The sequence below is a fragment of the Manis javanica genome, chromosome 12, assembly GCF_040802235.1.
Source record: "Manis javanica isolate MJ-LG chromosome 12, MJ_LKY, whole genome shotgun sequence".
Taxonomy (NCBI): domain Eukaryota; kingdom Metazoa; phylum Chordata; class Mammalia; order Pholidota; family Manidae; genus Manis; species Manis javanica.
In genome coordinates this window covers 43,689,500-43,712,190 of record NC_133167.1, presented here as the reverse complement: position 1 = coordinate 43,712,190, position 22,691 = coordinate 43,689,500, and the positions used below count along the sequence as shown (strand labels likewise).

Below are 22,691 nucleotides of genomic sequence, written 5' to 3'. Positions count from 1 at the left end.
ACTTCTATGTACCATCACTTCATGTGAAGAAGTCCTAAATTTGTTTTCATAGCCTTAAAATATACAAAATTTAAATTAATCACAATTAATATATGTAATAGTAAAAATAACTAAAAATAATGTGGGAGTATATTAATGTAAATTTTTTTCATAACAAAGGAAAGATGTTTACATTAATGAAAACATTTTTGAACAGAGTAGGAGAAATGTTTAGTATTGAGCAATTAATTAAAAACATGTTTAAAATTCCCCATAAATGATTTATTTCATTTGAAATCATTTTCCTTCTACTTAGTTAAAACTAAGTAGTTTGATTAAGAAAAAGCAAATGATCAAGTTCTTTTTAAAATTGCATGAGTTAAAATACATTGTCTTTGGTCAAATCTACAGATTAATACCAAATGTAAAAGCCTCTTATTGCAGTTTCAAAGGGAACTGATTTAGGCAATGAGGATAACAAGATAGGTTAGCTTTATTTCATGTTATTCTTAAGAACTAAGTTATATTTTTGCAATTTCCATATTTTCCTACATTTCTCAGACTTATTCCAGTTTCTAAATTCTTAGTAAAGCAAGACTTTTAAGGGCAAATATCTTCAGAATTTTGTTAATTCTTTTATTCAACACATTTCAAAGCATGTAAATTAAAGTTCCCTAATTGACATTTGGAACTATTCAAACCCTTAAGCACATTTTAAAGAAATAGAAAAGGAAATAGAGAACACAGTGAGAGTAAGTAAAACTGGATTATAAGAAAAGAGAATTTTTGAAATTCTAGATGTAGTAGAATTGTGCTATATTTGAATCTCAAATTTATTTCTCCTTAAAGTCCCATATATACTAATACCTATTGCTAAACCCAATCAGTCTGAGTTGCATATTGCACAAACAAGATGAAAAAACTTCTAAAAAAGAAGGCATTTTTGTTTTTCCTTTTACAGATCACACACTAAGCACTATGGATTAGACTTCTGATTCCTCCAGAGAGTGGCCCAGAGTAGCCCCTTCCTGATAATTCTTGCAAACTAAAGGGAGATCCACTCACCCTTCACAGAAACTAGAATACTGAATGGCAATAAATGCATTTCTCTTTTTCCTGTATACTCTGCTATACAGTTTAGGCTAGGAATGATTGCATTTACTTCTCATTTTCCTCCATATCCCCCATCCCTTTCTTTCTTTGCCTCCTACTCTTCTTCCTCTTACTGTTATTAGATATGATTAACCATAATTCAACATAATATTTATTGATTATTAGTATATTAAATCAGTTCTGGCCAATAAATCCATGTTTATTAACAAATAAAAGAACTTGTCACAACCTTACTTTATCTGTTAGAAGATCAAATCATCATTAAAGAATTGAACTTCAATAACTTGAGACCAAATGTTGAAAAAGATTTTAGAATTTTATGTAAACAGTGGGCACTTCATCTATACGGCAAAGAGTAGAACCTTCATTCACTTCTGTATTAACTGCACTATAGTAACTGTTGTGATGTCTCCTTCAGAACTGTCCCTGAGGTTCTTTATAACCTGATACCACCTGGTTAAACACCTTGGTATGGGATTCTTTAGAGTAGGTGTATGTCCAGACATGAGCAGGGAGGGGGAGGGGGAGTGGCTGGTATTTACATTTGGCTAGATGTTTGCTTACATTCTACACACTCCTGTAAGCTGTTCTTGTAGAATGAGGGGAGTGAAAATATAGATAACAGACTAGCCAAACTCAGCTGGTTCCAACATGGAGGAGAAGTTGACCCAAACTTCACCCCAAAATGCATTATACACTCATTAACATAGTGAAAATCACACCCCTTTGTTATTAACATAGTAGAGATCCCTATGCACCCTGCACCATGACTGTTCCTATGAGAACCAAATGTAGCTAAAGATCCTCTGCCTGATGTGAGGATGGAGCTAGCCCGAACTAAAAAACTCCACCTGTTCCCTTTAAAACTTAAACCCCACTTAATGAATATTCACGTTTCTTTAGGTAAAAAAGGCTGCCTATTATTTCTTCAGAACAACTCCCTCTGGGTCTGCCCCTGACCCAGTATGGAGCATGCGCTTTTGCCTGTCTCTGTACTCATATACTCGTATTTTTTTCAAACAAACTTTTAATGCTCAATGGCTTTTTGCATCCATTTTTGAATTTTTTCTCTCAACGAGATCAAGAGCCCATCTCTGGTAACAAGATAAGAAGTATGAACAAGGACAGAGGGAGCTTGAGGATATATTGATTGGCTCTAAGTTCTGTCTGGCATACTGCAGTTTATAAATGTAAATAACTTTAAAGCAATTTAATCTTAAATCATTTTTTGGAAATTTTACTCTCACATTAAAAATGAAACAAAACAGAACAAACCCCCCATGTTTCAAGTGGAATTACACACTAAAAATAGGTAATTGTAGGGTCAAGGGTGGTAGGAGACCAAATCTGAATATCCAAGATAATAATGTTGTAAAAGGAAAAATAAAAATTACAAATGCTTTGATTGTCATTTAGCCATACATGTTTTAATTGTCTAAATTTCATTTTTTCTGCAATGAAAACAGGTATTATAATTTAGTATAAATAAAATAAACTATATTGCTCTTGTTAGATGGAAATTTGTGTTTTCCAAAACACAAATTTTTATCTATGATTTTGATCTTGCTATTTGCTACTTAATTTCCTTGTATGAGAGTCCTCATAATTTAAATAAAAATTTTGGTATCATTTATAGCAGCGGTCTGAGCATTCACTAAAGTAGTATATTAAATCTGTGATTATAAACTACTTTAGGTAAACTTACTTATTTAAATAAGTTACAATAAAGACAACCTTACAAATTTATAATTTATAAAAATTCGAATTTTTCATAAGAAACTGTATTCGTCATCTATATTAATAGGAAGCTGAGAAGCAGTTATTGCAAATAACCCAGCACACTCAGAATATCTTTCCTTTTTGAAAGGCTATAATTGAATTGCTCTTGAAAACAAGGCACTTTTCTATATGCATAAGAAGTTGACTCATTGTCAAATCACTTATACTTATCCATATAGTCCTGAATAGCTTGCAGCTGACTATGGATTTTTATGTTATAATCAGTAAGGATGTATTTTCAAAGCCCACAAGAGGAAATACTCATGATACAACACATTTTTAATTGTGATAGATCCAAATCCATATTAAAGTGAACATTAAGCTTTCATCATGTTTCCAAATCCATATTTAAGAAAAAATTAAGCTTTTATCACATAAATATTACATGTACCCTTCAACACGTCTAATCATAAAAAAGCAAAGGACACCATCAATAGAACAAAAAGGTATCCTACAGTATGGGAGAATATATTCATAAATGACAGATCTGATAAAAATTGACATCCAAAATATATAAAGAGCTCACACACCTCAACAAACAAAAAGCAAATAATCCAATTAAAAAATGGACAGAGGAGCTGAATAGACAGTTCTCTAAAAAAGAAATTAAGATGGCCAACAGGCACATGAAAAGATGCTCCACATCACTAATCATCAGAGAAATGCAAATTAAAACCACAATGAGATATCACCTCACACCAGTAAGGATCGCCATCAGTGAAAAGACAAACAACAACAAATGTTGGCGAGGGTGTGGACAAAGGGTAACCCTCCTACACTGCTGGTGGGAATGTAAATTAATTCAACCATTGTGGAAAGCAGTATGGAGGTTCCTAAGAATCCTCAAATAGAAATACCATTTGACCCAGGAATTCCATTTCTAGGAATTTACCCCAAGAATGCAGCACTCCAGTTTGAAAAAGACAGATGCACCCTTATGTTTATTGCTGCACTATTTACAATAGCCAAGATATGGAAGCAACGTAAATGTCCATCAGTAGATGAATGGATAAAGAAGATGTGGTACATATACACAATGGAATATTACTCAGCCATAAGAAAAAAACAGATCCTACCATTTGCAACAACATGGATGGAGCTAGAGGGTATTATGCTCAGTGAAATAAGCCAGGCAGAGAAATACAAGTACCAAATGATTTCACTCATATGTGGAGTATAAGAACAGAGGAAAACTGAAGGCACAAAACAGCAGCAGAATCACAGAACCCAAGAATGGACTAATAGTTACCAAAGGGAAAGGGACTGGGGACGATGGGTGGGAAGGGAGGGATTAGGGCGGGGATAAAGAAGAGGGCATTACGATTAGCATTTATAGTGCATGAGCGGGGCACGGGGAGGGCTGTGCAACACAGGGAAGACAAGTAGTGATTTTATAGCATCTTACTATGCAGATGGACAGTGACTGTGAAGGGATATATGGAGGGGACTTGGTGAAGGGGGGAACCTAGTAAACATAATGTTCTTTCTGTAATTGTAGATTAATGATACCAAAAAAAAGATATTGTTGAAAAATGGATGGTTGAGATATATTAAAAGAAACAAAATGAATTTTAACATGATTTAAACATTATAAACCATAGAGTCAAGAATAGGTCCTATTTCAAATACACATGTACATATCTTTATAAGCCTTATTCTATGTGTATAGATTCTTGTTTTCCTAAAGATAGCATTTAATAATGTATTTCAAGTACAGTTTGGGGAAAAATGCAATGGCTTTTCTTTTTAAAGAACAGTGCTTACATAACTGTGGTATAATATGTATTTCCCTCTTCATTATAGTTCCTAAGGCTGATTATGCTATAAAGAAATGTCCTAATGGGGTTTGGGTATTAGAAGAGATAGAGTAGGTAGGAATGAAAGAGATTTGAAATTCTTATAGGGTTATTTTCGAAAACAAAACACAGATAGCAAAGAATAATGGCATTTCCCAAGTTATTTTATCAAGTGGTTATTTATTTTAATACAACTTCAGAATCTTACAGGAATTTCCAAAAATGTCAAAAATTTTTATGGAAATATGTTATGCTAAGCGGGCAAATAATTTATTAAAATAATTACTAAAATATATTTGTAACTCCAGGGGGAAAATCCTGGGCAAATACCTTTGAAAATGAAATCAGTCAAAGGGAGAAATAAAGTTTATTTCTTACAAGCAGTCGTCCACATCCGCTCCCCCATGTCTCTTGTGACCGGGCTGTAGAAGAAGAGCCCCCCCACCCAACCTCTCTGGTCCAGATAAGCCCTTGCTCGCCGTTGTAATTACCTATTTAAATGGAGATGGACTACTTCTCTCCACCCCCTGGAAACAACTATTGTATGAAGATGCACTAAAGCCAGGTGGGAGATTCTGGAAATGTTACAGTTTTACCTACAATGTTGAACAATTGCTAGAAGTAAACATGAATGAAATTTCTAGGTATACTAACAACAGTTTGTCTTTAATAATCATATTGGTGACTGTACTGTTGGTTTTATTATTCTGACTGCAGTATATTTTTTCCATAGGATAAAGCATATGTATATATTGGCATCATTGAGAACAAGGATTTCAACATAGAAAGGAGGAGATACAGAGGTAAATTCAATGAGATTAAGAATAGTTCAGGTATTGAATTGGAAGCACAAGTATATTAAAACTAATGTGTGTTCTCTATTTCTGTCTTCTAAAATATACTAAAAATAATGATAAACCCAATAACAATCAGTATACCTATTTATCATGATTGTGCTCACTATGATTTCTCACTAAAAGCACACAACTCTCTGGAGAAATAATTGATTCCAGGTACCAGTACCTATTTCCCTGGACAAAATCCACGAAAGGCTCCATTTGGCCTTGTACCATATTCTGCAGTAGTTCATATATATGGGGCAGTGGCTTATATGTGTGGGAAAGGGAAGAATCTGAGGGGACATAAATGGTCTCTTATGGGTTTCACATGTTCTGTAAGAGGATCTGGATGCATTTTCATTCCCTAAGTAGCAATGGTAGGGTGGGAAGGTTTTGAAGGATGGAACATGGAGCTTCTACAAATATCTGTGGATCTAAAGAATGCTGGAATTAGAATAAGGAGACACAGTATATTCATGGTAGCCTACCCAGGGTTGAATAAATGAATAAATGGTTTACAGTACAATAGAACCATTTGAACCTTATTAGATAGTCAGGAACCTATAAGAAAAACCATTCTGCCACACAGAACCGTGGGGATTCAAGAAGCAGAGTAAATGCTTGGACCCAGAAATCTTTTGGAGAGAAGCAAAAGGAAGGAAAACCACAGTGAGGATTTAACCTGGAGAAACTGTCATAACTGTTTGTTTCATGTTTCTAAACCATAGAGTGGTAATATTGTATGACTAACATTTTAGCCCTTTTGTCATATTTGTTCTGGTTTCTTTCTAGTAAATATTTGCTAAAAAGCAGGCAATCTTTCCAAATGACAAATCTATACATGTCACCTCTCCATTGCAAATTCTATGGTTTTCCCTCTGCTCTTATGATAAATACCAAGATTCTTCAGCTGGCCTACATGGTCCCACAAAAATCCAATCCCTACTTTTATGTCTAATCTCATATTTCACTTTGCTGTGTACCTTCATTTCAGCCACACTGGCCTTTCCTGGCAAGCACTCCTTATATATGCCTACATGAGGTTTTTGCCCATTATGTACCCTCATACTGAAATGCTCTTCTTTTTTTGACTGTTTACTTTTTCATCAAATCTTAATCTTAATCCCTTAATCCCTCTGACATTCAAAATTCATTTATTCATTCTGGTGCCATCATTTTAACCATGTACCATGGCATAACAGTTTTATGATTTGTTTTTCAGTATCTATCAGACATCTGTATTATTTTCTCCTTAAAGATCTCCCCTTTAAATTTCAAAAGTAACTGTTAAATTATTATACAAAAGAAAATTCACTTTCCATGAATAGATATTTTCAAAATATTTTAGAAAACATTACTCGGGCATAAAACACATAGAAAAGTCCATGGAATGGGCTGAGAAGAAAGTAGTATCAATAATCCTCCCATAGATTTAGAAACAAACCCCAAATAAATTCATACTAGTTCCCTGGCACACAAATTTATTCAAGGCCCAATATTTCCTTTGTGATCTATCCCTTATCTAATATTATGTCAATTGCCTTTGCTTCACTTTTATGAAAATTGTCACAAACTGTATTAATGTTATGTTGTTTCCCCTATTTTATTTTATTTTATGAATCTAGTGCTACACTTAGTCTATCTTTATACCTCATACATTGTTGAAGAACTTAGATAATAGATAATGGATATTTAATTATTTTGAGTTAAAAAATTAAAATTACTATTGATTTCAGGTCTTTTGAAGAGAGAAATATAGAATTTTTTTTGCATAAGTAGATACTCATATTTTAACAGCATCTTCATCTCAACCTAAATATCCACCATATAACCAGTGTGGAAAATAGTAAGCATATGATAAACACACACTTAATGAATAAATGGCAATTCATCCCTTGTTTAAATGGGAAATTTATGCAATGGTTGTTAAGATGACTCAAACAATTTCATGATAATCATAAGTCATGTCATTCAAATGTTAAATGGAGAAATGATATTTTGTGGAAGTAATTATAACCATAACAATACTGATTCTACTGATCAAAGTTCATTTGTCTGTTTTTAAATTTTAATACCATTATTACTCTAGTGAAAAATTAGCTTCTATTTCACACAGCATATGCACAATTTTATTGAGTGGGCAATATTCTTATTTGTAATAATATAAATACATACCTAGAATGCCAAATTTTGCAGTAGTTTGTGAAGAATTAATGGTCTATCTGTAAGTCTGATAAATATCAATACCTTTCCTTTATCATTAAAAAAAAGTAGTTTAGTATATACAAGCAGTCCAATGACTTTTTCCTGAATTTTAGCAATGAAAAATGTAATATAAAACCCACCCTTGAAAAAACCGTAAGTCAGCATGTCAAATGTAGTTCCTTACTACTCACATAGTCATTATAATTAAGTATACTTCTTTAGAAACACAGTCTATTAAATACAAACAACAAAGTCTATCAGGAACTGTTTTGTTTTTCCCTTACCTCATATCAAGTTGCATTATTATACCAATACAGATTTATCAGCATATTAATAAATGTAATGAATTTTTAGAACCTAAAGCAAAAGACCAAAAAGGTTTAAAATATATATTCATGCTTAGTAATAAGAGTAAGAAGTATAATTAATAAGTAAACACCTTGAGAACCATGCCTTTAAAAGCTGATTCTGAAACGCTGACTGATTTGACCCAGTTATAATTCTGGAAAGAATCATCTATGTAAAATAAAGAAAGCAAATTTGAAATCAGTACATTATTTAAATGCTTAGAAAGGTAAAAACACCTTAACAACGTAGGTTTCCCCTATAGATTCTAGAATTAAAAAAAGTTATCTCAAAGTTACATAAATGTTGCACATGCAATACAAAGGCCTCCCCCACCTCCATGCCTAAACCATTAGACTAAATTACAGAAGTGAAGTCCTGTCTCCTGAAATACTTATTTGGCAAACAAGAACATTCTCATAAATAACTGTATTACAATCATCAGAAGTAGGAAATTAATATTGATACATTACTATCATCTAAAATCATTCCATTCAGATTTTGCCAAATGTCACAATAATGTCTTTTACAGCAAACTCTCCAGTTCAGAATCACAAATTCATTTTGTCACATATTTTTAATCTCTCTTGGTCTTCTGATTCTTCAGTGTTTCCTTGACTCCTTTAACCTTGACATGTTTGAAGATTACAAGGCATTTCTTGTGTAGAAATGTTCTCTTGGTGTCCCTCTGATGTGTCCCCATATTAGATTAGGTTATTTGGCAAGAATACTATAAAATTAATGCTGTGTTCTCACTGCATTCTATCAGTTGGCACAGACTTTAATTTTTCCTATAATTAATGATTCTGTTTTAGAGCAGGCATTTTTGCCTTACTCCCAAATTTGCAGAGAAAATTTTCATTTCTTCATTATGAGTGGTATTTGAGGATATTTGGATGTACATAATCTGATACCATTAAAAGATCACAGAATTTTCATTCAGTTTATAGTATGCTGAGCACTTTGATTCTGAAAGGATATTGAGTTTTTCAAATACTTATTTTATATTTATTGAGTTGATTCTTCTTCTTCATTCATTTGATGTGGTGAATAATATTGATGGAGTTTTCAAATGCTTGACTACATTTATATTATTGCAGTAATCCCAAGGGTTGCGACCCATTGTCTTCATTTAATGTGTTACTGGATTCAATTTGCTAATTTCTAAAAAAATTTATTTTATTTTATATTATTTTATTTTGTTATAATTAATCTACAATTACATGAAGAACATTATGTTTACAAGGGTCTCCCCTACCCCAAGTCCCCCCCACAAACCCCATTACAGTCACTGTCCATCAACATAGTAAGATGTTGTAGAATCACTACTGGTCTTCTCTGTGTTGCAAAGCCCTCCCCTTTCCCCCACCCCCCACATTATACATGCTAATCATAATACCCCCTTTCTTCTTCCCCACCCTTATTCCTCCCTACCCTCCCATTCTCCCCAGTCCCTTTCCCTTTGGTAACTGTTAGTCCATTCTTGGGTTCTGTGATTCTGCTGCTGTTTTGTTCCTTCAGTTTTCCTCTGTTCTTATACTCCACATATGAGTGAAATCATTTGGTACTTATATTTCTCTGCCTGGCTTATTTCACTGAGCATAATACCCTCTAGCTCCATCCATGTTGTTGCAAATGGTAGGATCTGTTTGTTTCTTATGGCTGAGTAGTATTCCATTGTGTATATGTACCACTTCTTCTTTATCCATTCATCTACTGATGGACATTTAGGTTGCTTCTATATCTAGGCTATTGTAAAAAGTACAGTGATAAACATAGGGGTGCATCTATCTTTTTCAAACAGGAGTGCTGCATTCTTAGGGTAAATTCCTAGAAGTGGAATTCCTGGATCAAATGGTATTTCTATTTTGAGCATTCTGAGGAATCTCCATACTGCTTTCCACAATGGTTGAACTAATTTACATTCCCAGCAGCAGTGTACCCCTTTCTCCACAACCTCGCCAACATTTGTTGTTGTTTGTCTGTTGGATGGTAGCCATTCTTACTGGTGTGAGGTGATATCTCATTGTGGTTTTAATTTGCACTTCTCTGATAACTAGCAATGTGGAGCATCTTTTCATGTGTCTTTTCATGTGTTGGCCATCTGAATTTCTTCTTTGAAGAACTGTCTGTTCAGCTCCTCTGTCCATTTTTTTTTTGAGAGGGCATCTCTCATATTTATTGATCATATGGTTGTTAACAACAATAAAATTCTGTATAGGGAACTCAATGCACAATCATTAATCAACCCCAAGCCTAATTCTCAACAGTCTCCAATCTTCTGAAGCATAACGAACAAGTTCTTACATGGTGAACAAGTTTTTACATGGTGAACAGTGCAAGGGCAGTCATCACAGAAACTTTCGGTTTTGATCACGCATCATGAACTATAAACAATCAGGTCAAATATGATTATTCATTTGATTTTTATACTTGATTTGTATGTGAATCCCACATTTCTTCCTTATTATTGTTATTATATTATTATTTCTAATAAAATGCTGAAGTGGTAGGTAGATGCAAGATAAAGGTAGAAAACATAGTTTAGTGCTGTAAGAGGGCTAATGTAGATGATCAGGTGTGTGCCTATAGACTAAGTATTAATACAAGCTAGGCAAGGTCCTCTGCCCATTTTTTAATTGGATTATTTGCTTTTTGTTTGTTGAGGTCTGTGAGCTCTTTATATATTTTGGATGTCAAGCTTTTATTGGATCAGTTTGCTAATTTTTTATTTAGAATTTTCATTTCAATATTTGTGAGACAGATTGGCCTGATTTTTCTTTTAATCTTCTGGTCAGGTTGTGCTGTCAAGGTTATGTTTGCCTTTTATAGTGAGTTCAGAAGTCTTCCCTCTTTTTCTATTCTGTGGGAGAATTTGTATATGATTAGTAGCATTCACTCATGAAACCAGCCTGGAGTTTTTTGTGAGTTTTTAAATTACAGATCCAAATTACTTGAAACCGTACTGTACTGTTTTCCCTGTGTTGAAAAGGGGGAAAAAAAAGGTGGATCCTGAGACAAAGACTTAGATGAAGGTAATTTGATTAGTTGATATTCCATAAAACAGGAATGTGGACATTAAGGGAGAGAAAGATTTGCATAATCAAGCTGTTAATTACTCTGAAGTCTGGGTTTGATTCCCTGGAACCCAAAATGTATATGTGAAGAACTGTCTGCCTTAGTCCTGGAAATGAGTAATGTTCCTTCATTAGTTATACAACATGAGTCAAGGATCTCCCTGTGAGATGCTGACTTCCTCAAACTTGTACCTCTGAGTTGTATATATTTCATAAAAGTTTAACCAAAAGGAGGTAAGGCAGGGCAGGTGGGTTTAAAACAAACAGTTTTCAGATTTTCTATTTTACCTTGTATCAATTTTGTTATGCTACAAGTAAAAAGCTAAACTTTTTGTATAGTTAATTTTCTCTATTGTATTTACTTGGCTTTTCATTAAGTTCAACTTTCATTTTTATCATTTTTCATTTCCTTCTATTTCATAGTGTTTGGTTTTTGGTTTTCTAAGTCTTGACATAGATAATTAGGTCTAATTTTCAGTTTTCTTTGTTCTCGGATAGTCAGTAAAGGTAACACAATTGTCTTTTATCCTGTATTAATTAGGGTGAGTTGACCATTCTGTTTTTTTCTGTTTTTTTTGTTATCATTAATCTACAATTACATGAAGAACACCATGTTCACTAGGCTGCCCCCCTCATGAAGTCCCGCCCACTCCATTACAGTCACTGTCCATCAGTGTAGTAAGATGCTGTAGAATCACTACTTGTCTTCACTGTGTTGTATGCCTGGATTGCTATATACTTTCCTCTTAAGACTGCTTTCACAGTGTCCCACAGAAGTTGGGGCTTTGTGTTGTTGTTGTCATTTGTTTCCATATATTCCTTGATCTCTATTTTAATTTGTTCATTGATCCATTGATTATTTAGGAGTATGTTGTTAAGCCTCCACGTGTTTCTGAGCCTTTTTGTTTTCTTTGTACAATTTATTTCTAGTTTTATACCTTTGTGGTCTGAAAAGTTGGTTGGTAGAATTTCAATCTATTGGAATTTACTGAGGCTCTTTTTGTGGCCTAGTATGTGGTCTATTCTGGAGAATGTTCCATGCACACTTGAGAAGAATGTGTATCCTGTTGTTTTTTGATGTAGAGTTCCTTAGATGTCTATTAGGTCTATCTGTTCTAGTGTGTTGTTCAGTGCCTCTGTGTCCTTACTTATTTTCTGTCTGGTGCATCTGTCCTTTGGAGTGAGTGGCATGTTGAAGTCTCCTAAAATGAATGCATTGCTTTCTATTTCCTCCTTTAGTTGTGTTAGTATTTGTTTCACGTATGCTGGTGCTCCTGTGTTGGACACATATATATTTATAATGGTTATATCCTCTTGTTGGACTGAGCCCTTTATCATTATGTAGTGATGTAGTGTCCTTCTTTATCTCTTGTTTCTTTCTTTGTTTTGAAGTCTGTTTTGTCTGATATTAGTACTGCAACCCCTGCTTTCTTCTCGCTGTTTGCTTTGCCTGAAATATGTTTTTCCATCCCTTGACTTTCAGCCTATACATGTCTTTGGGTTTGAGGTGAGTTTCTTGTAAGCAGCATATTGATGGGTCTTGCTTTTTTATCCATTTGATGTGAGTCTCTTGTAAGCAGCATATAGATAGGTCTTGCTTTTTTATCCATTCTATTACTCTGTGTCTTTTGATTGGTGTATTTAGTCTATTCACATTTAGGGTGATTATTGCAAGATACGTACTTATTGCCATTGCAGGCTTTAGATTCGTGGTTACCAAAGGTTCAGGTTAGCTGTTTTACTACCTTACTAACTTAACTCATTTATTGAGCTATTATAAACACAGACTGATGTTTATTTCCCTCCCTTCTTATTCCTCCTCCTCCATTCTTTATATGTTGCTTGTTTTATTCTGTGCTCTTTTATATTTCCTTTAACTGCTTTTGTGGGTAGTTGATTTTATTTTTTGTGTTTAGTTAGTATTTGGTTGGTCTGCTTTCTTTGCTGTGATTTTATTTTCCCTGGTGTCATCTTTTTAGTCTTAGGTGTGCTCCCATCTAGAGCAGTCCCTGTAAAATACCCTGTAGAGGTGGTTTGTGGGAGGAAAATTCCCTCAGCTTTTGCTTGTCTGGGAATTGTTTAATCCCTCCTTCATATTTAAATGATAATCATGCTGGATACAGTGTCCTTGATTCAAGGCCCTTCTGTTTCATTGCATTAAATATATCATGCCATTCTCTTCTGGCTTGCAAGGTTTCTGTTGAGAAGTCTGATGGTAGCCTGATGGGTTTTCCTTTGTAGGTGACCTTTTTCCTCTCTCTAGCTGCCTTTAAAACTCTGTCTTTGTCCTTGATCTTTGCTGTTTTAATTATGTGTCTTGGTGTTGTCCTCCTTGGGTGTTGTCCTTCTGTTGGGAGTTCTGTGTACTTCCTTGGTCTGATCGATTATTTCCTCCCTCAGTTTGGGGAAGTTTTCAGCAATTATTTCTTCAAATACACTTTCTATCCCTTTCTCTCTCTCTTCTTCTTCTGGTATCCCAGAAGATTTTTCTGGGATTGTTTCTTTGTTTTTGTTTCTTTGTGATTGGTCACACAGTTCTCTTAATATTGTTTCATTCTTGGAGATCCTTTATCTCTCTCTGCGTCAGCTTCTATGTGTTTCTGTTCTCTGGTTTCTATTCCATCAATGGCCTCTTGCATCTTATCCATTCTGCTTATAAATCCTTCCAGAGATCATTTCATTTCTGTATTCTCCTTCCAGAAATCATCCCTTAGCTCTTGCATATTTCTCTGCATCTCCATCAGCATGGTTATGACCTTTATTTTGAATTGTTTTTCAGGGAGATTGGTTAGGTCTATCCTCCCAGATTCCTTCTCATGGGAGGATGTCTGGGTTAGTCTTGTTTGTATCAAATTCTGCCTTTTCATGGAGATAAAGGGAGTTGTATGGAGCTAAAGGTAGTTGTATGGAGCTGGCACCTGTGTCAGCTGGGAGAATGTCCCATCTTGATGGTTTGTGGCCTTCCTCTCCTGGGAGAACAGCGACCCCTAGCAGCTTGTGCTGGCCAGCTGCGTGCAGATGGAGTCTCTGATTCTTGCCCGGCTGCTGTGGAGCTCCACAGTTGCTGTAGGCCTGGCCTGCCTCAAGCGGCTGCTTGAATATGGCAGAGTCACGTGGAGGGGAAATGGGCAGGATGCTGTTTATTGCTGTGAGGGGTCTCCCAGCTATGCTGCTGCCCAGAGGGTTATGGCACCTGGAGTTCCTTTGGTTTCCAGCTGCTGGTCTAAGTGTCATGGGATGCTTCCATCCCGCTGTGGGGTCACTGTCCCTTTAAGACTTTCAAAATACATTTGCTTTTTTTTGTCCCAGGGGCACCAGCTGTAGGGACCACTCCCAGGTCTTACTGTCCTGTTTCCCTAGTATCCAGCACTCCACGCTGTGTGTCTGTGCTCTGGTGTGGTTGGCTAGGGCTGGGTGTTTAGCAGTTCTGGGCTCCCTCTCCCTCCCTGCTCCGACTCCTCTCTTCCCACTGGGAGCTGGGTTGAAGGGCACTAGGGTCCTGCTGCGCCGCAGCTTGTATCTTTCCCCCTTTGTGAGGCACTTGGTTCTCGTAGGTGTAGATGTAGTCTGGCTGTTGTCCTGTGTCTTCTGGTCTCTCTTTTAGGAATAGTTGTATTTGTTGTATTTTCAAAAATATATATGGTTTTGGGAGATTTCCACTGCTATATTCATGCCACCATCTTGGCTCCACCTCGATCCTTCTGTTTTTTTTTTTTTTTGAGAGGGCATCTCTCATATTTATTGATAGAATGGTTGTTAACAACAATAAAATTCTGTATAGGGGGGTCAATGCTCAATGCACAGTCATTAATCCATCTCAAGCCTAGTTCTCTTCAGTCTCCAATCTTCTGAGGCATAACGAACAAGTTCTTACATGGTGAACGAATTCTTACATAGTGAATAAGTTCTTACACGGTGAACAGTACAAGGGCATTCATCACAGAAACTTTCGGTTTTGATCACGCATTATGAAATATAAACAATCAGGTCAAATATGAATATTTGTTTGATTTTTATACTTGATTTATATGTGAATGCCACATTTCTCTCTTTATTATTATTATTTTTAATAAAATGCTGAAGTGTTAGGTAGATGCAAGATAAAGGTAGAAAACATAGTTTAGTGTCGTAAGAGAGCAATTGTAGATGATCAGGAGTGTGCCTGTAGACTATGTGCTAATCCAAGCTAGACAGGGGCAATAAAACATCCATGGATGCAGAAGATTTCTCTCAGAACAGGGGGAGTGAGGTTCTAAGCCTCACTTCTGTTGATCCCCAATTTCTCACCTGATGGCCCCCCTGCAACTGTGCCTGTCTTAGATTGTTCCTCCCTTAAGGAATCTTACCCATCTCTGGCTAACCAGTCATCTTCCGGGGCCATACAGGGAGATGTAAAGTTGGTAAGTGAGAGAGAAGCCTTATTGTTTGAAAAGGTTAGCTTTTTACTTCTTTGCAGATTTATGCCCTGTGGCTTCTATGCCCAGCACTTGTCTCGAGGTATCTTTACCACCTGGAGGAATTATGATACTCGGTAAATTCGATATGAGGCACGAATTCTATTTAAGGGTTGTAATTAGGAAGGAAGAAGAAAAGCTATAGAGGTAGCATATGGAAGAAAACATGGGAGGATTGGTTATTTCTTTGACATATCTTCTTGTAGAGTACCTTAAGTATGTATAGGTTTTAAACTACTAACTAATTTGCACACACATATTAACATAATAGGAATACGGTGACATAAACAAAGCAAATCTATAATTACCATCCATCTCCAGTGAAGCCAAGAAAACCATTTAGGCACCCTAGGCATTTGTGAAAATTAGCCTATGATATGATGGACATTGTCCAACTGTACTTGAACAGTCTGAGAGAAGTCAGACGAATTAAAGCAGCCCATTTCTGAGATCTCTTCACATCCCATATGTTCTTTTAACCGTAGATAGTCTATAGTCGTATAGGTTTTGGAGCGCTACAACTTGCACCCCTCCCAACTCCTGGTTGAGTTCCAACAGTACAGATCCAGTCAAATTCGTTGTCTCACTGTATGCACATGCCAGTCTAGACATCTTCCTCCTCATTCCAATGGCAAGTCCAGGAAATGGTGGGGTGGACGCAGTTACAACCGCAGCATCACCCGGATCCCTGTGGAGACTTTTTTGATGATCATCCCCCGGCACGAGTCCTCCAGAGAGTGCTGATGCCGGAAGCTCCTCCTCATATTGTATCTTAGTTCATTTTCTGGATATCCAAGTTAGGCCTTGATCTCTGCATGGAAACAAACAGACCCTTTGCCCACACTTTGACATGCCCTCTATACCACTGTGTAGAACTCACTGGAGGTCAGCACACAGGAACTGATTATTTTTTTTAATCTTTAATCTACACTTACATGAAGAATACTATGTTTACTATGCTCTCCCCTATATCAGGTCCCCCCTAAAAACCACATTACGGTCACTGTCCATCAGCATAGCAAAATGTAGAATCACTACTTGTCCTCTCTGTGTTGTACAGCCCTCCCTCCCCTTTCTCCCTCCCCCGACTATGCATGCTAATCTTAATACCCCGCTTCTTCTCCCCTTCCATTCCCCCCCTGCCCACCCATCGTCCCCAATTCCTTTCCCTTTGGTACCTGTTAGTCCATTTTTGGGTTCTGTAATTCTGCTGCTGTTTTGTTCCTACAGTTTTTCCTTTGTTCTTATACTCCTCAGATGAGTGAAATCATTTGGTATTTCTCTTTCTCCACTTGGCTTATTTCACCGAGCATAATACTCTCCAGCTCCATCCATGTTGCTGCAAATGGTAGGATTTTTTCCTCTTCTTATGGCTGAGTAGTATTCCATTGTGTATATGTACCACATCTTCTTTATCCATTCATCTACCGATGGACATTTAGGTTGCTTCCAATTCTTGGCTATTGTAAATAGTGCTGCGATAAACATAGGGGTGCATCTGTCTTTCTCAAACTTGATTGCTGCGTTCTTAGGGTAAATTCCTAGGAGTGGAATTCCTGGGTCAAATGGTAGGTCTGTTTTGAGCATTTTGATAAACCTCCATACTGCTTTCCACAATGGTTGAACTAATTTACATTCCCACCAGCAGTGTAGGAGGGTTCCCCTTTCTCCACAGCCTCGCCAACATTTCTTGTTGTTTGTCTTTTGGATGGCAGCTATCCTTACTGGTGTGAGGTGATACCTCATTGTAGTTTTAATTTGCATTTCTCTGATAATTAGCGATGTGGAGCATCTTTTCATGTGTCTGTTGGCCATCTGTATTTCTTTTTTGGAGAACTCTCTGTTCAGTTCCTCTGCCCATTTTTAATTAGGTTATTTGTTTTTTTGTTTGTTGAGGCATGTGAGCTCTTTATATATTCTGGACGTCAAGCCTTTATCGGATGTGTCATTTTCAAATATATTCTCCCATACTGTAGGGTTCCTTTTTGTTCTATTGATGGTGTCTTTTGCTGTACAGAAACTTTTTAGCTTAATGTAGTCCCACTTGCTCATTTTTGCTGTTGTTTTCCTTGCCCGGGGAGATATGTTCAAGAAGAGTTCACTCATGTTTATGTCTAAGAGGTTTTCGCCTATGTTTTTTTCCAAGAGTTTAATGGTTTCATGACTTACATTCAGGTCTTTGATCCATTTTGAGTTTACCTTTGTATATGGGGTTAGACAATTGTCCAGTTTCATTCTCCTACATGTAGCTGTCCAGTTTTGCCAGCACCATCTGTTGAAGAGACTGTCATTTTGCCATTGTATGTCCATGGCTCCTTTATCAAATATTAATTGACCATATATGTTTGGGTTAATTTCTGGAGTCTCTAATCTGTTCCACTGGTCTGTGGCTCTGTTCTTGTGCCATTACCAAATTGTCTTGATTACTATGGCTTTGTAGTAGAGCTTGAAGTTGGGGAGTGAGATCCCCCCTACTTTATTCTTCTTTCTCAGGATTGTTTTGGCTATTCGGAGTCTTTGGTGTTTCCATATGAATTTTTGAATTATTTGTTCCAATTCATTGAAGTATGTTGCTGGTAATTTGATAGGGATTGCATCAAATCTGTATATTGCTTTAGGCAGGATGGCCATTTGGACGATATTAATTCTTCCTAGCCATGAGCATGGGATGAGTTTCCATTTGTTAGTGTCCCCTTTAATTTCTCTTAAGAGTGACTTGTAGTTTTCAGAGTATAAGTCTTTCACTTCTTTGGTAGGTTTATTCCTAGGTATTTTATTCTTTTTGATGCAATTGTGAATGGAATTGTTTTCCTGATTTCTCTTTCTATTGGCTCATTGTTAGTGTATAGGAAAGCTACAGATTTCTGTGTGTTAATTTTGTATCCTGCAACTTTGCTGTATTCCGATATCAGTTCTAGTAGTTTTGGAGTTTTTTATGAACAGTATCATATCATCTGCAAATAGTGACAGTTTAACTTCTTCTTTACCAATCTGGATTTCTTGTATATCTTTGTTTTGTCTGATTGCCGTGGCTAGGACCTCCAGTACTATGTTAAATAACAGTGGGGAGAGTGGCCATCCCTGTCTGGTTCCTGATCTCAGAGGAAATGCTTTCAGCTTCTCACTGTTCAGTATGATGTTGGCTGTGTGTTTATCATATACGGCCTTTATTATGTTGCGGTACTTGCCCTGTATACCCATTTTGCTGAGAGTTTTTATCATGAATGGATGTTGAATTTTGTCAAATGCTTTTTCCGCATTTATGGAGATGATCATGTGGTTTCTTTCCTTCTTTTTGTTTAGGTGGTAGATGATGTTGATGGATTTTTGAATGTTGTACCATCCTTGCATCCCTGGGATGAATCCCACTTGGTCATGGTGTATGATCCTTTTGATATACTGTTGAATTCTGTTTGCTTATATTTTATTGTGTATTTTTGCATCTACATTCATCAGTGATATTGGTCTGTAATTTTCTTTTTTGGTGGGGCAACCCTTCTGTTTTAAACGTGTTCCATTTTAACCATCATTTTCAAAATATTTTCTATTTTCCAGTATGATTTCCTGTTGACCCACAACTTTTCATTTTGTAAATTAAATTTTCAATCTTTTGGATATTTTCTAGTTATATTTTGTTTCTGAGGTCCAACTTAATTCCATTTTGTTAAGATAACTTAGTGTATAATTTATTTAGCACTTGTTAAAGCTTATATTTTAGTCCAGTACTTGGCCAATTTTAGTAAATGTTCTAGTGCTCTTGACAAGAGTATATATTACTGTATCACATAGGTCAATGTGATTAATTTTGTTCCTCAGATCTTTTATTCTCTGAATAAACTTGCTTCCTCAATTCCAGAAGTAAAAAGTGTTAAGTTTTCCAAAGTGATTGTGAGTTTGTCTCCTTCTTGTAAACTATGTCATTTGTCTGCATTGTACATTTAATACTAAGTTACTGGGCTCATAAAATTTTAAGACCCTTTACCATTATTTCACATCCCTCCTTATCACTTTCTTTCTTTGTTTAAGACCTATTTCAATCTGAAATTAATGTAGCTGTATCATCTTACTTTTGGTTGCATGCTGTTTAAAAAAATTTTTACTTTCTATGTTCCATTTTTTGGTATTTAAGGTGTGTCTATATAAACAGCATATGATTGGATTTTGAAATCTGATAATCTTTGTCTTTTAATTGAAATATTTGTTTGACTTACATTTATAGCAGTTACTAAAAAAGTTGTGTTTAAACCTAATATCTTACTATATTTTTTGCTGCTTGACCCATCTGATTTGTATTCCATTTTATCTTCTTTATCATCTTCTTTTACATTTCAGCTTTTTTCTCTATCTTGAATTTTTTGACATCCTTTAACAATTGTAGTGATTATACTAGAGATTATATGTCATACCACTGATTCATTCCAATTTAAATAAACTGGTGCTTCTATCACTTCTTAGAGCAAAAATACTGGAATATTTTACTTCCACTTATCCTTTCACCTTACTAAAATTTATTTTGTGTGGTTTTACTTTTTAATAGTCACTAAAGAGAAGAAATGAGCTATTCTTAATTTATTTGTATTTCTGAATCTCAATTGGGATGCAGTGTTTTTGAGTTCTTTTTTTTAATGCAGCAATAAGTAACTGGCACAAGTTTTGATATTAAAAGTAGTATGATGTGATAACAGAAATATGAAACATGGGATATTGAGTTTGAGGCTCAGCAATAAGAAGAAGCTGTTAGGTCCTCCAAGAGACTTAATGAACTTCTTGGTGAACTTGAATGCAGTGTACAGATTGTTCTCACTGATATGATAGATGGGATAGTGAGTAGACTCTCTGTATATTTTCTTCTATTCGTGTCTACAAAGAATGCTATAATTTCATTTCATTAATTTGATGCACATGAAACTGAACTTATTTTCAGTATCAAATCAGAATGTGTGTAAGGCTTTGACCAGTCAAAAGGAAACAACCCTAAATTGTCCAGTAGCTCAATGGTAGAATTTTCTTTCTCAGAGTACATACTTTGTTTTTGAGGTATCATTGATATACAATTTTATGTTGTTTTTAAATATACAACACAGTGGTTCAACAGTTGCCCATATTATTAAATCCTCACCCCCTCTAGCGTGGTCACTACCTATCAATGTAGAAAGATATTACACAATAATTGATTATATTTTCCATACTCTACTAGCAATGGTATAATTTAAAATTCATCAATAATCTGTTCAAACTAATAGTTATTAACTTACGTCTTTTACATATATCCACCTTTTTAGTTTTCCTTTAAATAATTGAGGCCAAATAATGCCATACAATTAATAAAAATAATGAAAGACTTTAATGAAATAAATGGGCCTTTAAAATAACTTCTGTATGTATGTATTTCATATATTAGATATGTAAATTCTTATAAAATGGAAACTAAAACTGTTCTTAAATTAGATAAACATTTTAAATTGTTCTTTGCAAGCATAATGTGAATACTTCAATTTTTTACTGACATTGGTTTCTTTTAAAGAACTGAATAAATTTAAGTGTATTCATTAAGATAATAAAAATAAAGTGGCTATAGTGACTCCTTATTGTACAGTGAAAAAGTAGTGTCTTGATAGATAACATAAAAGCAAACAAAATAATAAAAGCAATTACATTATTTTAGAAGAGTAAAGAAGAAAGTGCTATTTCAAAAGATAAAAGGTATCATAAAATTTTAAGTGGAAAGTCTATTAAAAATTTTAGAGGAAAGATGTATTGTTTAGGAATGGACTTGTATTTTAAAAGGTTAGTTACCTTCCACTATGTGAAAAAATTCTATATTGTTCTATGTTGAATTATTACTAAGGCAAATCTCTGACATTTTCCTACTCCTTAAATTTCTCTTGTTTAGTGACAGTGAAGCAGAAATTCTAATTAAACTAATCAAAAGGCAGTTCGAGATGATGAATTTTGTTTACAGAAAAACTAGTGAAGCTGCACTGGTCAGAAAATGAATCATTTTATAGTAAAAAAAATTACAGTCAATAGAACAAATTTCTCTGTCGATAATATGCAGAACATCTTTCAATAAGTAAAGTTTCTTCTTTCTATTTCAGTAGATTTTATATATCTGCCATCTGTTTGGAGCAGACATAGTGCTGATGTCTAATTAGCCCATGCACAGCATTTTTCACATGTAGATATTCCTGAATCACAGTGTCTTTAGTTGACAGCTAAATGGTCAGGAGCAGTTCACAAAAAGAGAATTTTGTGACTTGTGATAGTTATAATTGCTATTAACCAAATATACCTATCTCTCCCCTGCCATCTCCCCACTTTTAAGGCTCATAGTAGGGGTGCACTCCTGTCTTTTATATTTGAAAATAGCTTAGTATCTTGTTTTAGCCAATGAGTCATAAGCCTTTAACTGTTGAAGTGAGAGCCTGGCATTTACTTGTGTCAGCACATATTAGAGCTTTCCCCTGTCCTCTGACATAGAAGTCAGCAGTAGCCATTTCATTATCCTGAGTCCCTTAGTGATTGCAATAAGTAAAGGTCCATGGTGGACACAGCATTAACAAGACATAAATCATTGCTGTTTTATGGCCTCTCAGATACTAGGGACTGTTTCCTAGTGTAGTAATCCTCAGCTCTAGCCCACATCACCAATGATTTTCAAAGTGGGTTTCTATTCCTTAGAGTACAGTATTTCCTCTTGCAGAGACACAGTAGCATGTTGTTTTGATGGAAAAAGATTTTGTGTCAAGGGCTCCAATTTCAGGAGAATTTACTGTCCAGAAAGCACCCATCTATCTTTTTTCACACTACTTCACATTCTCGTTTCCTTGCACCAAGAAAAAGTTAAGTTTTGAGTAATAGACTGAGGGCAGTCTTGCTATAAGTGTGGTCTACAATCAATAGAACCATAATTAGTGAGTTTGCTTATTAAAATGCAGATTCTCCTAAGCCTCATTCCAGAACTATTGAATCCAAATTAAAGAAAAGTGGAGGCTATATAGAAAAATCAGCATTTTAAAGAAGTTCTCTAGCTATTTCTAGTATATGTATCAATATTTGAGACAGCATTAAAAAATGTTTTTATACAAAAAAAGATCTCATTTA

General features: G+C 35.3%; 1 long non-coding RNA gene across 1 annotated transcript in view; it reads left to right on the top strand.

Annotated features, from left to right (window-relative positions):
* LOC140844804 (uncharacterized) overlaps positions 1-22,691 on the top strand; it is a 48,632-nt gene that overhangs the window by 9,705 nt on the left and 16,236 nt on the right. Inside the window, exon 2 of the long non-coding RNA XR_012123298.1 lies at positions 5,401-5,470. This is a non-coding gene — a long non-coding RNA (uncharacterized lncRNA). The remainder of the gene's footprint in view (positions 1-5,400; positions 5,471-22,691) is intronic.